Genomic DNA, 13,164 nt, shown 5'->3' with positions numbered 1-13,164 from the left:
GTTATGTTTTTGTAATAGCTGTCATGTGCTATCTTTGACTCTTCAATACCTACTGTTTCCCAATCTTCTCAAGAGTAGTGTACTATCCTACAATAATTATGGAGGTTAATACTCGTATCTATACTTCACTTCCTAGTCAAATGGTTATTTTAAATTTTACTATTTTTAGGCTGTTACAATGCTTACCGCTTTTCTGTTATTTGATATGTACACTGCCTAAAGCAGTGATGGCAAACTTATGGCATGGGTGCCACAGATGGCACGCGGAGCCATATCTGCTGGCACGTGAGCCATTGCCCTAGATCAGCTCCAACATCATGTGTGTGCCAGCCAGCTGATTTTTGGCTCACACAGAGGTTCTGGAAGGGCATTTTTGGCTTCCAGAAAGCCACTGGGTGGATGGGAGAAGGCATTATTATGCTCCCCCAGCTCCAGGGAAGCCTTTGGAGCCTGGAGAGGACAAAACACGAGCCTATTGGACCCACCAGAAGTTGGCCATTTTCAGCCTCCATTTTCAGCCTATTGGACCCACCAGAAACAGGCCATTTTCAGCCTCCAGAAGGCTTCCAGGAGGGTGAGGGAGGCTGTTTTCGCCCTCCCAGCCATTGAATTAAGGGTGTGGACACTCAGGCACGTGTGACAGTGCACGCACATGCTCTTTTGGCACCCAAGGAAAAAAAGGTTCACCATCACTGGCTTATGACATTGTGCCAAAGTAGAAATACTGGGAATTGAATAACTACATAGCTCCTATCCATTACATTGATAATGGAAGTATGTCTGGATTGCCACAGTGTATTCTGAAGCAAGATAGCCGCAGGAGAAAATTTGGAGGCTAATACAAACTGATCCAGAATGTGGTTCTTAGGCTGGTCACAGAGTTTGTGTTTGAACATGTGACCACTAATTGCATTATATTCCACTTTGACATTATATTCTACCCATCTTAGAATGTGGTTGCTGAAAATCTGACCAACCAACAAACAAATCCACATGATTTTAGCACAATAGATAAGACATATGATCAATAAATAGATAAGTCCCACAGGAGATATACAAGACTTGTCAAACCTAAAATTTGCTTAGTAGTCTATATTCATGTCAGAAACACCTACAAAGCTAACTGAAGGGTGCTCTTGGATTGAAAGGATTTGCCAATGATTGCTTCATAGTAAAAAGCAACAACAAACAATCATCCAAGCCTCCCCCCAACAAGAGCTAGAAGAAACCCACTCAGATCTTAGCTCCACTCATACAGCAGAAATATATGCATTCAACCACTGCTCTCCCCCACTGCCTCTTAAGTGTGACCCTTGGCCACTAAACGTTTCCATCCCTGGTTTAAGATCAAGATGTGGGGAAAACTCTCTTTCAACATATGTGCTCACTGTTTTTGAGCTCGTGTTTGGAAGGATTGCTGTAATGGCAGGAATATGTGTTTTTTTTAAGTTGAAGTGGAAGGATGTTTCAATGGCTGGACTTAGATTTTAGAGTTCCCTTCCATGTTTTTTCCCTTCCTTAATGGCCTTTTGGAAGATTTATAATGCTTTCCTTTTTAAAAAGAACATTGGGATTGTTACTGTTCTTTGATCAAATTAATCAGGTTTCAGAATTGCTTTTTAATTGCTGTTCAGTTCTGGGATTATTTTTTTGTTCCTGCTTGCTGCTATTTTAATGATGTTCTGCAACTGTTAATCAGTTGTGAGCTGCCAAAAAATATCTTCTGAGAAAAAAATGGAAGGAATTCAGATAAAGTAATAAATATACGGCAGCATGAAAAACTCAGGAAGATCTTTCTGTATGGTCACTGCTGAGTTCAAGGCTGTTAAGAAGTTTGAATGGGGTTCCTAGTTTTTAACATAGTCTTAAGCAACAGAATAGCAAATGACAGAAAAAAATCAGCAGCTAAAACAGTCACTGGAGTATATTTGCTCAAAATAGGAATAACAATCCAGATTTAAGTCTCTACTTAGTTAGGAAGCCATTTCTGCATTTTTCAACCACTCGCTTAATTTAATGGAATTAATTTAATGGAAAAATAAATTATGTTCTTTTCCTTATCCAAAAGCAAGACATAAAATGAAATGTTTATGGCTGGGTGGCATTATTTTTTGTATACAAGATAATGAATCTGGGCTACAAAAATCTAAATGTCCACCAGATGACAACATTTAATATAACAATTAGCATTCATATATTTAAATGTATAATATTTAGATATATTATTTTAGCTACTAGCACCCATCTAGAGGTCATCAGGGTTTTTGAGCCCAGCTGTGCAAAGTTGATTTTTAAAAAGAGATTATAACATTGGTTTGCCTCTGGTCAAATGATAAATTCCTCAAGAATCCCAAATTTTCAGTACACCCACACATTCCCCCTAACTTTGGCTCAAAGATCCCTAACCACTAACAAATACATCGTCATACTACAGCCTTTACCTCATCTTTAACACGTATGTAGCTGAGCCCAGCTAATTTTGGACTTTTTCTGATCCAGAGTGTTTTTCATCTTTTGAAACCTCACATGCTTAGCTGTATGTTTCTTTGTTTTGGTAGTAGTGACCATGGTGATGATCCAGATGGGACTGGGATCTGACCACCACCTATTGGCTGTTTTTGATTTTTGCAATCATTCCCTGCTTCTCTGGACATTGTTGACTTCCCCCTGCAGCCATTTTTGTTTATAGTGATGGCTTACATTACACAAGGAGTGTGGGAAGAGCCGCAAGATAACTAGAGAGAAATGCACTAGATGTGATGAAACAAAGATCCTTACAGACAGGTTGTCCTGGTTCTACACCAGAGGTTGGTTCCACTTACCTTCACCACCGGTTTGCATCGTGATGTTTTGCATGCGCCCACACGCTCCGCTCACACGTGTGCGCATTTCCTTGTGCAATTTGGCTTTCACACATGCTCAGTAGCTGGAATCACTCTGAAACACAGCTGAGAAGCTGGTAAGCTGTGCTTTGGGGCAAAGGGATAAAGGTCAGTTTAAATCCAGGGGTGAGCGAGAGGGCCCTCTAAAAGCAGAAGAACAGGAAAACCCTTCAAAACAATAAAAAATTGCCAAAATTTCTCCCCAAAAAGATGGCAGTGCCCATGAACCGGATCTGTGACACCATCGTCACATCATCAGTGGGTCACTAATGGTTTGGGTGATCTGGTCCAAACTGGGAACCACCCCTGTTCTACACAGATCTATACAGGTCACTTTAGCAAAGACTTGATCTACGTTTATCTCCATCTCACATAAAGCTACTGTTCCAATGAAAGGAAGTAGTCAAGAACCACTGTGAAGTGCTGTAGAGACATCCTGGTTTACTAATTCTGCTAGTAATCCTAATTCAACGCTAGCACTTACAGGTAGATTAGGACCATGCAAGTAGTCGACAAGGCCGTCTGCTGTTTCCTGTTGATAACACTGCATCAGCTTGCTCATTCATTCATTCATTCATTCATTCATTCATTCATTCATTCATTTATTTAATTTGACTTCTATGCCGCCCAATCCCGAAGGACTCAGGGTGGCCGACAACAATAAAACATTACAAAACAATAAAAAAGTCAAAAAATACGATCTAAACTCTAAAACCCTAATTAAGACTCATAATAAAATAATTCAACAACATGCATACGTGCCATTCATATACGTGGCCAAGCTAGTTGTTGATTCAGGGTCCCCAGGCCTGCCGGCATAGCCAGGTCTTCATGGCCTTATGAAAAGCCAGGAGGGTGAGAACAGTGCGGATATCGGGGGGGAGTTGATTCCATAGAGCCAGGGTGGTAACAGAGAAGGCCCTCCCCCACGGTCCCGCCAACCTGTTTTGCTTAGTTGATGAGACTTGTAGGAGGCCAACTCTGTGTGCTCTAATTGGTTTATGGGAGGTATGTGGCAAGAAACGGTCCTGTAAACAATCCGGCCCTAAGCCAAATAGGGCTTTATAGGTAATAACCCCTTGAGAAAGGGGTAGATTAGGAATGTTTGTGCCAAACTATAAAGGTGGATGTTTCACTGACATTCTTTCCACTAACATGGTACTCTATCAGTCATTGGGTCTTAATTTACCCCTGCAGTAAATTATTCAGATAATATTATTAGCTTGCCACATTAAATAGGATTGAAGACTAGTAGTCAGAACAAATGTTGCCATCTTATTTTTGTGCTTTCTCACAACACTGATGACAACACTGTGACCAGTTTGTTTTTCAGAATTTTCTTTCAATATTTCATTGGCTTCTTTCATACAATATTGCTTGTGTGTGTGTGTGTGCATGCACCTTCACATTATGGCTGATGCCACCTGGCAAATGCCGCCTGGAGAAGTTCATGCAGTTTTCTTAGTAAGATTTTGAAACTGCTTTGCCATTGTCTTCTTCCTAAGGTTGAGATACAGTGACTGGTTTTGTGCCTAAAACAAGCTAGAATTCATGGTTTCCGGGACTCTAGCCTGATGCCTTAACACCAAAATGGTTGTAGCCTCTTTACGCTTAGCTCTTCCCATTTTTCAATACAGTGTTCCCTCGATGTTCGTGGGTTCGAACTTCGTGAATAGCCTATACCACGGTTTTTCAAAAAATATTAATTAAAAAATACTTCGTGGTTTTTTTCTATACCACAGTTTTTCCTGCCTGATGATGTCATATGTCATCGCCAAACGTTCGTCTGCCATTGATGATTGGCTGAAATCTCACCCAATCAATGTTGTTATTACAAAAAAATAATTATTGTTAATAAATAATTATGTTTATAAATATCAAGATCACTAAGTGTCTTATTCAATGGTGAGTACCAGTAATAATGGTGAGTAAATGGTTGTTAAGGGAATGGGAAATGGTAATTTAGGGGTTTAAAGTGTTAAGGGAAGGCTTGTGATACTGTCCATAGCCAAAAATAGTGTAATTACTTCCGCATCACTACTTCGCGGAAATTCAACTTTCACGGGCGGTCTAGGAACGCATCCCCCGCGAAAATCGAGGGAACACTGTATAACAATACTGAGACTCAGAATCTATTGTATGCTTGTTTTTCCCTCAGGACTGAATTAGTCGCTCTGTAGTAGACTATGGTTCAAGCATTCTACTCACGGACGTCAAAAATAGGACTTGGAAACAATGTACAGAATGCTAAATGGGGATATCTAAGAGAAATAATGCATTGAACAGAAAATGGTGGGGGGGGATCCATATTTCCTTTTGTTTGAGCATCCCTTGAAATGTTTACCCAGAAGGAACAGTGTTTTGGACCACGGATTCAGAGGTTTCTCACTTCTGCCAGAAGCTGAAGAGGCCAATGTAGAGCCGTCTAGGAACAAGCAGCAACATGAGCCAAGGCTTCAGAATGAGGCTGTTCAACTTGACTGAATCTCAGCAACCGGAAGGAAGCCCAGACTTTAGAGAAATCTCTCAAACAAAGCTTCCTTTCCACTTGAGAGGTTATCTTGGAAAATATACTAATCTTCAATTATATTGTTTTGGTTGAACTAAAACTAATCAATCATCAAAAGTCAGAGGCCTGATCCAATTCAAAATCTACAACTAAGGGAAAAATCTGCTGTACACGAAAAAATTAAGATATGCTTCTACAAGCCCAGAAACTAAAACTTATTGAAGTTTTTGAGAATTTTATTTTTTATTTTTATTTTTATTTATTATTAGTGTTGGAAGGGACCTTGCAGGTCATCTAGTCCAGCTCCCTGCTCGAGCAGAAGACCCTACACCACCCCAGACAGATGGCACTCCAATCTCTTTTTGAATTAAATATATTTGCAGAGGTCACATTATTCATCAATACCTGGTTTCTGCTTTGGCTCCTCTACATTGGCAATTTTAATTCTGCATAATATTCCAAAAGCATTTGGTTCCATTAAGGATTGAAGACAAGAAAAATTGTGGGAACATAAAATGGGAGTATTCAGGGAAATCCTCTCAGGAGCTTTGAATTCCCAAAAATAAAATTATATTGGATACACCATATTGTTACTGAAGAAACAAAACAAGCTCTGGTTTTCCTGTGCAGATTCTTGCCTAGTTAAATAATAACTTCCCCTTCTTCCCACCTCAGGTGATCCCATTGTCAAATTATGAGACATCCATTTTGTTGTGGTTGGCTCTGGCCCAGCTCCTGCCCCAAGGAATGTGCAGGTGGATGCAGGGGAAACATCAACATGTCATAGGACTGTTTTATTGCTGAGTCAGGGAGTGAAGTTTCCTCGGAAGAAGAAGAAGGTGGGGGTGACTTGGAAGAGGGGAGTTTGGCAGACAGCCCAGGAGGAGATCAATCATCCTTATCATCCCTGGATTCTGAACAAGAATGTATGACACATCCATGCATGCGTAGAGTGATTCATAGGAGACAACAACTGAAGGATTATTACAAGAGATATATGATAAATGGTTGGGTGGGGCTGCTGTAATTAGTGCTACAGATAAAAGAGCAGCCTGCTGTTTTAGCCTCATGGCAGTTTATCTGATTCTAGTTTCGTCAATATCGTGGTTTTTGCTGTTCAGGATTGTGTGTGGACTTTCTGGACTTTAGAATTGGACTCAATTTCCCAGTTATTGGGTGAGCATTTGGATTGCATTTAACCTGTGCCTTGTGTGTACCAGAAAATCCCCTTGACATTTAAAAAGGGAGCTGTTTCTGTTTTTCTGTTGATAAAGACTTTTGGGTTTTCCTTCTATCTTGTGGTGTGTGTCTTTCTGGACTAATTACCCTGTAATTACGGGCGGTTGAGACACGCCGGCAGAACACATTTGTTATGGGAACAGTCATTTTCTTTCTCCAACACCTGCACCTTGATGATTTCCATGTTCTTACTATCTCCTCATACATTTTTGGCATTTCATTTCCCCCTTCCCTCCCCACCAGTTCACTGGCAAGTTGAAAAGCATTATGGCTTGAAAGAAGCAAAATGGTTCAATCTTGACAGCCTGCTTCCTCAACCCCATAATGTGATAATCATAAGCAATAGACCCAAAGACAAAAACTAAGGAGACCATAGATGAACCAAAGAGCTAGAACTGATACTGGAATATCTTGATCCAAAGAATTAATAAGCATCTTATTTGCCTATCCATTTCCTACAGTCATTTAAATATATATATATTCTTCTAGCAAAAGTCTATGTGTTGGGTTCATCAAGTTTATGCTGACATCATCATATGTTTGCTTCTGTAGGGATTAAACTCAATCATCGGTTTCCCTGTTAACTGGCTATCAGCTGTGATCTTAGCCAGAAACTATCTCTTCAGGAAACCTCCAAGTTGCCACTTTACAAGGCAGCTCTGGCAAGGGACAGGGCCTAGGATGCTGCTGCAGGAAAAGCAGCTTGTGTTTCTTTCTGGTGTGAAGCCAGTTTGCCCTACTGTGCTGCACTCCAACACTCCGCAGTCTGCATTGGTTGCCAATCAGTTTCCGGTCACAATTCAAAGTGTTGGTTATGACTTATAAAGCCCTTCATGGCACTGGACCAGAATATCTCCGGGACCGCCTTCTGCCGCATGAATCCCAGCGACCGGTTAGGTCCCACAGAGTTGGCCTTCTCCGGGTCCCGTCGACTAAACAATGTCATTTGGCGAGACCCAGGAGAAGAGCCTTCTCTGTGGCGGCCCCGACCCTCTGGAACCAGCTCCCCCCAGATATCAGAGTTGCCCCCACCCTCCTTGCCTTTCGCAAGCTCCTTAAAACCCACCTCTGTTGTCAGGCATGGGGGAATTGAAATTTTTTTCTCCCTTACTCCTAGGCTTATAGAATTTATACATGGTATGTTTGTTGGTATGATTGGTCTCTTAAATTGGGGTTTTTTAGATTACTTTTTAATATTAGATTTGTTACATTGTTTTTTATTGTTGTTAGCCGCCCCGAGTCTTCGGAGAGGGGCGGCATACAAATCTAAATAAACTAAACTAAACTAAACTAAACCTTGGAAAGCACGTGAGTGTGTCCTAAACAAAGGTGGTAAATTGGCAGCCAAACTTCTATTCTGCAATAACATTGTGCTCTCCTGGTGATGTACCAATGCACTAACAATAACTTCAGGAAACAGATGGGACTGCTACATATATATGCAAGATATACACAAGTGGAAATAAACAATTCAGGTTTCTTTATTAAAACTATACTGATTAACAATATAGAAATTTATTTTCTGTGGAGGATAGTGCGTACATTCCTTGTTACAATTAATAAAGGATAACAGACATATAATACAATAATGAAGATTAGGAAGACTTCTCTAGGTATTCCAACAATAATTTATCCAAAACACATCATATTCCCAACCATATCTACCCATAGACTATCTAGTGATTAAGGACATATGAGAATTACAGACCCCCATTCTCTTTATACAAAATCATATTGCAACAATAACACATATAATTAACATGGTACAAACACAGAAAAAAATAATTTTCTTTCAAAATGAATATAGCATAAACAAAGAAAGCATAACGAATCTCCCAGAGATTATAGGTAGGAAGTTAGAAGAAAGAAGAAAGACCAACACCTAAAGATTCAAGGTTAGTATAAACTATTATCAGAATTAGAATTTTACTTTTTACTGGATAAAGTGTAAATGAATGTGTATTATAATAAAATCTATATAATATTAGAAGCCTAATCTCTTTGTAACCCCAGTGAAATATAAAAGGCAACAGATTCCTCAGGACATTAGGATATATTCAGAATAGTTTACCACCAAAAGGAGTTAGGCATTAAATCTTGGGCCTGGCTGCCCTAAATGTAATCCCAGGGTTACCTACCACAAAGGTAATTCAAAGTTTTTGCTGATTCTTAAACCTAAATCAAACAAGCCCCCAAAATCTTTTTCTGCTAAGCTTCAAAGTACAAGATTATGATTTTGTAGATAAACAGAAGGTAGAAAATAAGGAACAAACTGTACTTAGTAAGAAAAGGGCTAAGGCATCCAGCTAAAATGGAATGGTTTAAGCTAGGTTAATAACCAAAAATGAAACAAAGTCATAGAACCATATCAAATTGGCCAGCAACAGGGTCATCATGATGCTGAAAATGTGTTGACCCTTAAAGAAAGGACAAAGTTCAGGCAAACAAACAAACAAACACAGAAACGAGATTCTGCGTTTTCTAAATGCAGACATTTCCAATAGTATTATGCAATGATTAAACACAGAATACAACTAATGCTGGCTCTCCTGCTTCATTTCATAAGAACAAATATATGAGGTCTTAAGAAAAGTACTTAAATTTCCCACTTTTGAAGGTGAGACAAAATATGTATGTCCTGTTGTGAAAAACAACACTGCTTCTAGAAGAGGGCCAGGCAATTTTTGTGAATGGATTTCGATATTTGGAATGTTAAAGATATATTCTGCCCACTCTTATAAAACAAGAAAATTAAAAAGAGACCAATGGAAAGATGTTCCCAGCCATTTCCTAAAACACTCCAGCATGCATTTTAACCATCCCCCGATTTTCTTTGAAGTTTTTTTTTGGGGGGGGCAGGTGGGCACATATCCAAATAAAGCAATTGGATTACAACCCCACATATTTTTTTAAAGAGTTCTTCTAATCTATTTTAAACCAGAAGTATTTTCAGAAGATTGGCATTTCCTTGTGTGCCATGCCAGCAGCCCATTCATTTTTAAAAAATAAAACAAATTGAAAAGAAAAAAGTTAGGTGGTACAAACCATAAAAACCTGATTCAAGACAATCCAAACTGATACACTTTAAAAATTTCATTAAGTACAAATTGGAATAGAGGAAAAATTAATAATACTTTGGGTAATTAATCCTTTGTCTTTAAAAAAAAATCTCCAAATTTATTGCTTTTCAAATGAAGTGACTACTACGAGTGAAAGCAAATATACGTGCCCCAGCATATTGTTGCATATTGGATCAAGTACAACTAGGGTTTAAACATTTTAAAAATGATTTATATACCTGAATTCTGTTGACATATGTACATCAGTCTGAAATATTTTAAAGGTTTTGGGGAAGTTGAATAAACAAAATTACAGTCAATGTTTGTTAAAAGAAAGTCAGTGAGAATTATGTTGAAATATTACATTCTGTGATATGCATATTCATAAACATACACAACACGTAGTTACAAACCTTCTTTACATAACTAAAAATATTACCCTATGTTCTCCTATGTTGACCTGAGATTAATGTGTTTGTAATCATACAGAGGGTTTCACAGGAACAGGCTAAGTTCTATAAGAACAAATTTTATTTTTTGTAGATTATGAAATAATTGATAATTTGTTTTTGAACTCTATGCTTTCTCTCTCAAAGTTAATTATGAAATTAAGAATTCTTCAGTATAGGAATGCATGAGTCTATTGCTATTTTGAATTTCAGAAATAGAATGCAGGCAAGTGCATTGATCTATACAGCTGCAGGATTGCATAAAATAGCTTTCTAGAATATTTATTTATTTATTGGATTTGTATGCCGCCCCTCTCTGCAGACTCGAGGCGGCTAACAACAATGATAAAAAACAACATGTAACAATCCAATTTAATAAAACAACTAAAACCCCTTATTATAAAAAACCCCAAACATACACACAAACATACCATGCATAACTTGTAATGGCCTTGGGGAAGGAATATCTTAACTCCCCCATGCCTGGCGACAAAGGTGGGTCTTGAGTAATTTGCGAAAGACAAGGAGGGTGGGGACCGTTCTAATCTCTGGGGGGAGTTGATTCCAGAGGGCCGGGGCCGCCACAGAGAAGACTCTTCCCCTGGGGCCCACCAAACGACATTGTTTGGTCGACGGGACCCAGAAAAGGCCAACTCTGTGGGACCTTATCGGCCGTTGAGATTCGTGCGGTAGAAGGCGGTTCCAGATGTATTCTGGCCCAATTTATTTATTTATAGTATGATGCCTTCCAGGGATTGAACTAATATCACAGTACAATCAAAGGCCATGCTGGCAGAGTATCATGGAAATAGAATCTAACACCTACGCAGGGTATCAGAATGGGGAAGGCCAATATAATGCACTGGAAAACATAAGCCCTTTGTTTCATTTTCCAATGTATGCAGCTGTATGTTGTTTGAAACTTCAGTTTTTAGCAGGTTTGAGTATAGTGCTCTATATATGACATCTAAAAACAAAAGCAAGGCACTAAATTACTATTCGCTCTGGCTCTTTTACTCAGAACCAAATTGGATACTTGTCAGATTGCCCTGATAAGACTTGGTATTAAACCCTTAAAGTAATCCAGAACATTGTTTGGCAATACAGCATGAGAATCTTTACTTGGGATAGGCAACTTGTGGCATTTTGTGTTCTTTTTGCATCTATTACCATTGGCCACTTGGGGCTGCTGAAAACTATACTTCAGCACAAGCTAACAGGTTATCCAGATGTGGATAAAACTGTATGGAATTTGATAACTGTGTGGAAAGCAGAAACATGATGTGTTGTCCCCCCAACCTCCATTTTCCTAAAACATGCTAATATTTCAAATAGTAGTTTACACATACATAGCACACTCAATTTGGAAGGTAAAGTCTGAGGACAGCCTTTTCCAACCTAAACAAATTTCAAACTCCCATGTTCTATTCTCAGGTTGTCTCCGGAGTTGAGAGTTTATGGTAGTTTGGCTTAGATGATCTGGAAAATACTGACTTAGTGGAGGGCAATCAACTCAAAAGGGTCTGGGCATCCCAATCTTCCATCACTCAAACTGTATATAACATACAGAATGACTGTATGCTGTTACTTTTTTTCAAAGAACCTTTTTAAATGAAAGATCATAACAACTGTTTGCCTCTCGGTAAACCACTGATTTCATCAGCAAAATTCACAGAACATTCAACTCCCTCTTCAATTAGTTTACAATATAGACAATCCATTTTATTTTATTTTATTTCCTATTACAGTGATACCTCGTCTTATAAACCCCTCGTCATACAAACTTTTCAAGATACAAACCCGGGGTTTAAGATTTTTTTGCCTCTTCTTCCAAACTATTTTCACCTTACTAACCCAAGCCGCCGCCACTGGGATGCCCCACCTCTGGACTTCTGTTACCAGCGAAGCACCCATTTTTGCACTGCTAGGATTCCCGAGGCTCCCGTTCATGGGAAACAACTTCCGTGTTTTTGTGATGCTGCAGGGGAATCCCAGCAGCACAAAAATGGGCGCTTCGCTGGCAACAGAAGTCTGGAGGTAGCGTTTCCCAGCGAGGGAAGCATCAGCGAAATTGCAGCATCACAAAAACACAGAGGTCTGGAGGTCTTCCATGTTTTTGCGATGCTGCTGGGATTCCCCTGCAGCATCACAAAAACACGGAAGTCCGGAGGTGGGGTTTCCCATGGAGGGGAGCCTCAGGGGAATCCCAGCAGTGCAAAAACGGGCGCTTCGGCTGGCAAAAGGGGTGAGTTTTGGGGTTGCACGCATTAATCGCTTTTCCATTTATTCCTATAGGAAACATTGTTTCATCTTACAAACTTTTCACCTTACAAACCTCGTCCCGGAACCAATTAAGTTCATAAGACGAGGTATCACTGTATTTCTAAATATATTTTGATCAAGGACAGATCATTCTATTTCTGAAATAGCATTTAGCAATAGCATTTAGACTTATATACTGCTTCACAGCTCTCTCTAAGCAGTATATATCATGCATATCAGCAGAATTAGTTTGCAGTACTGCTAATCACTGTACCACAGAGGATCTATTTATGAAAATAAATGCATTTCTTAAGAAAGCACTTAACTAAAGAAAACCAGGTAAATTAACTGATTTATAAATGCTGACTGAACTATAAATAATATCCGATTATGTGGAATACCTTGAAAACGTGTATTAGGGGATAAAAATAATTCACATTACTAAATGCATCATCTCTTATCAATATGTTATGCATGTGCAGTGCAATGCACCCGTTTAGTTAAGATAACGTGAAGTACATTTCTGAATTTGTTTTGAAGCCACCCTATGAGCAACAAAAACAAAAAATCCTATTTGAATTTCAACATTTGTTGAGCACTAAGAATACAACTACAAGCCTATGGCACTATATTACATAGAGCTGCTTTAACACCTGTCAATGCACCATATGTAGATGAATGTAGGTAATTTTTTAAAAAACAGAATTGATATAAAAGATGGGTATCTTCTAGGAGTAATATGCATTGTTCTTACCATTTGAAAC

The sequence above is a fragment of the Erythrolamprus reginae genome, chromosome 1 (genome assembly GCF_031021105.1).
Source record: "Erythrolamprus reginae isolate rEryReg1 chromosome 1, rEryReg1.hap1, whole genome shotgun sequence".
NCBI classification, from domain to species: domain Eukaryota; kingdom Metazoa; phylum Chordata; class Lepidosauria; order Squamata; family Dipsadidae; genus Erythrolamprus; species Erythrolamprus reginae.
The sequence above is the reverse complement of the archived record's forward strand: the minus strand, read 5'-3'. Positions refer to the sequence as shown.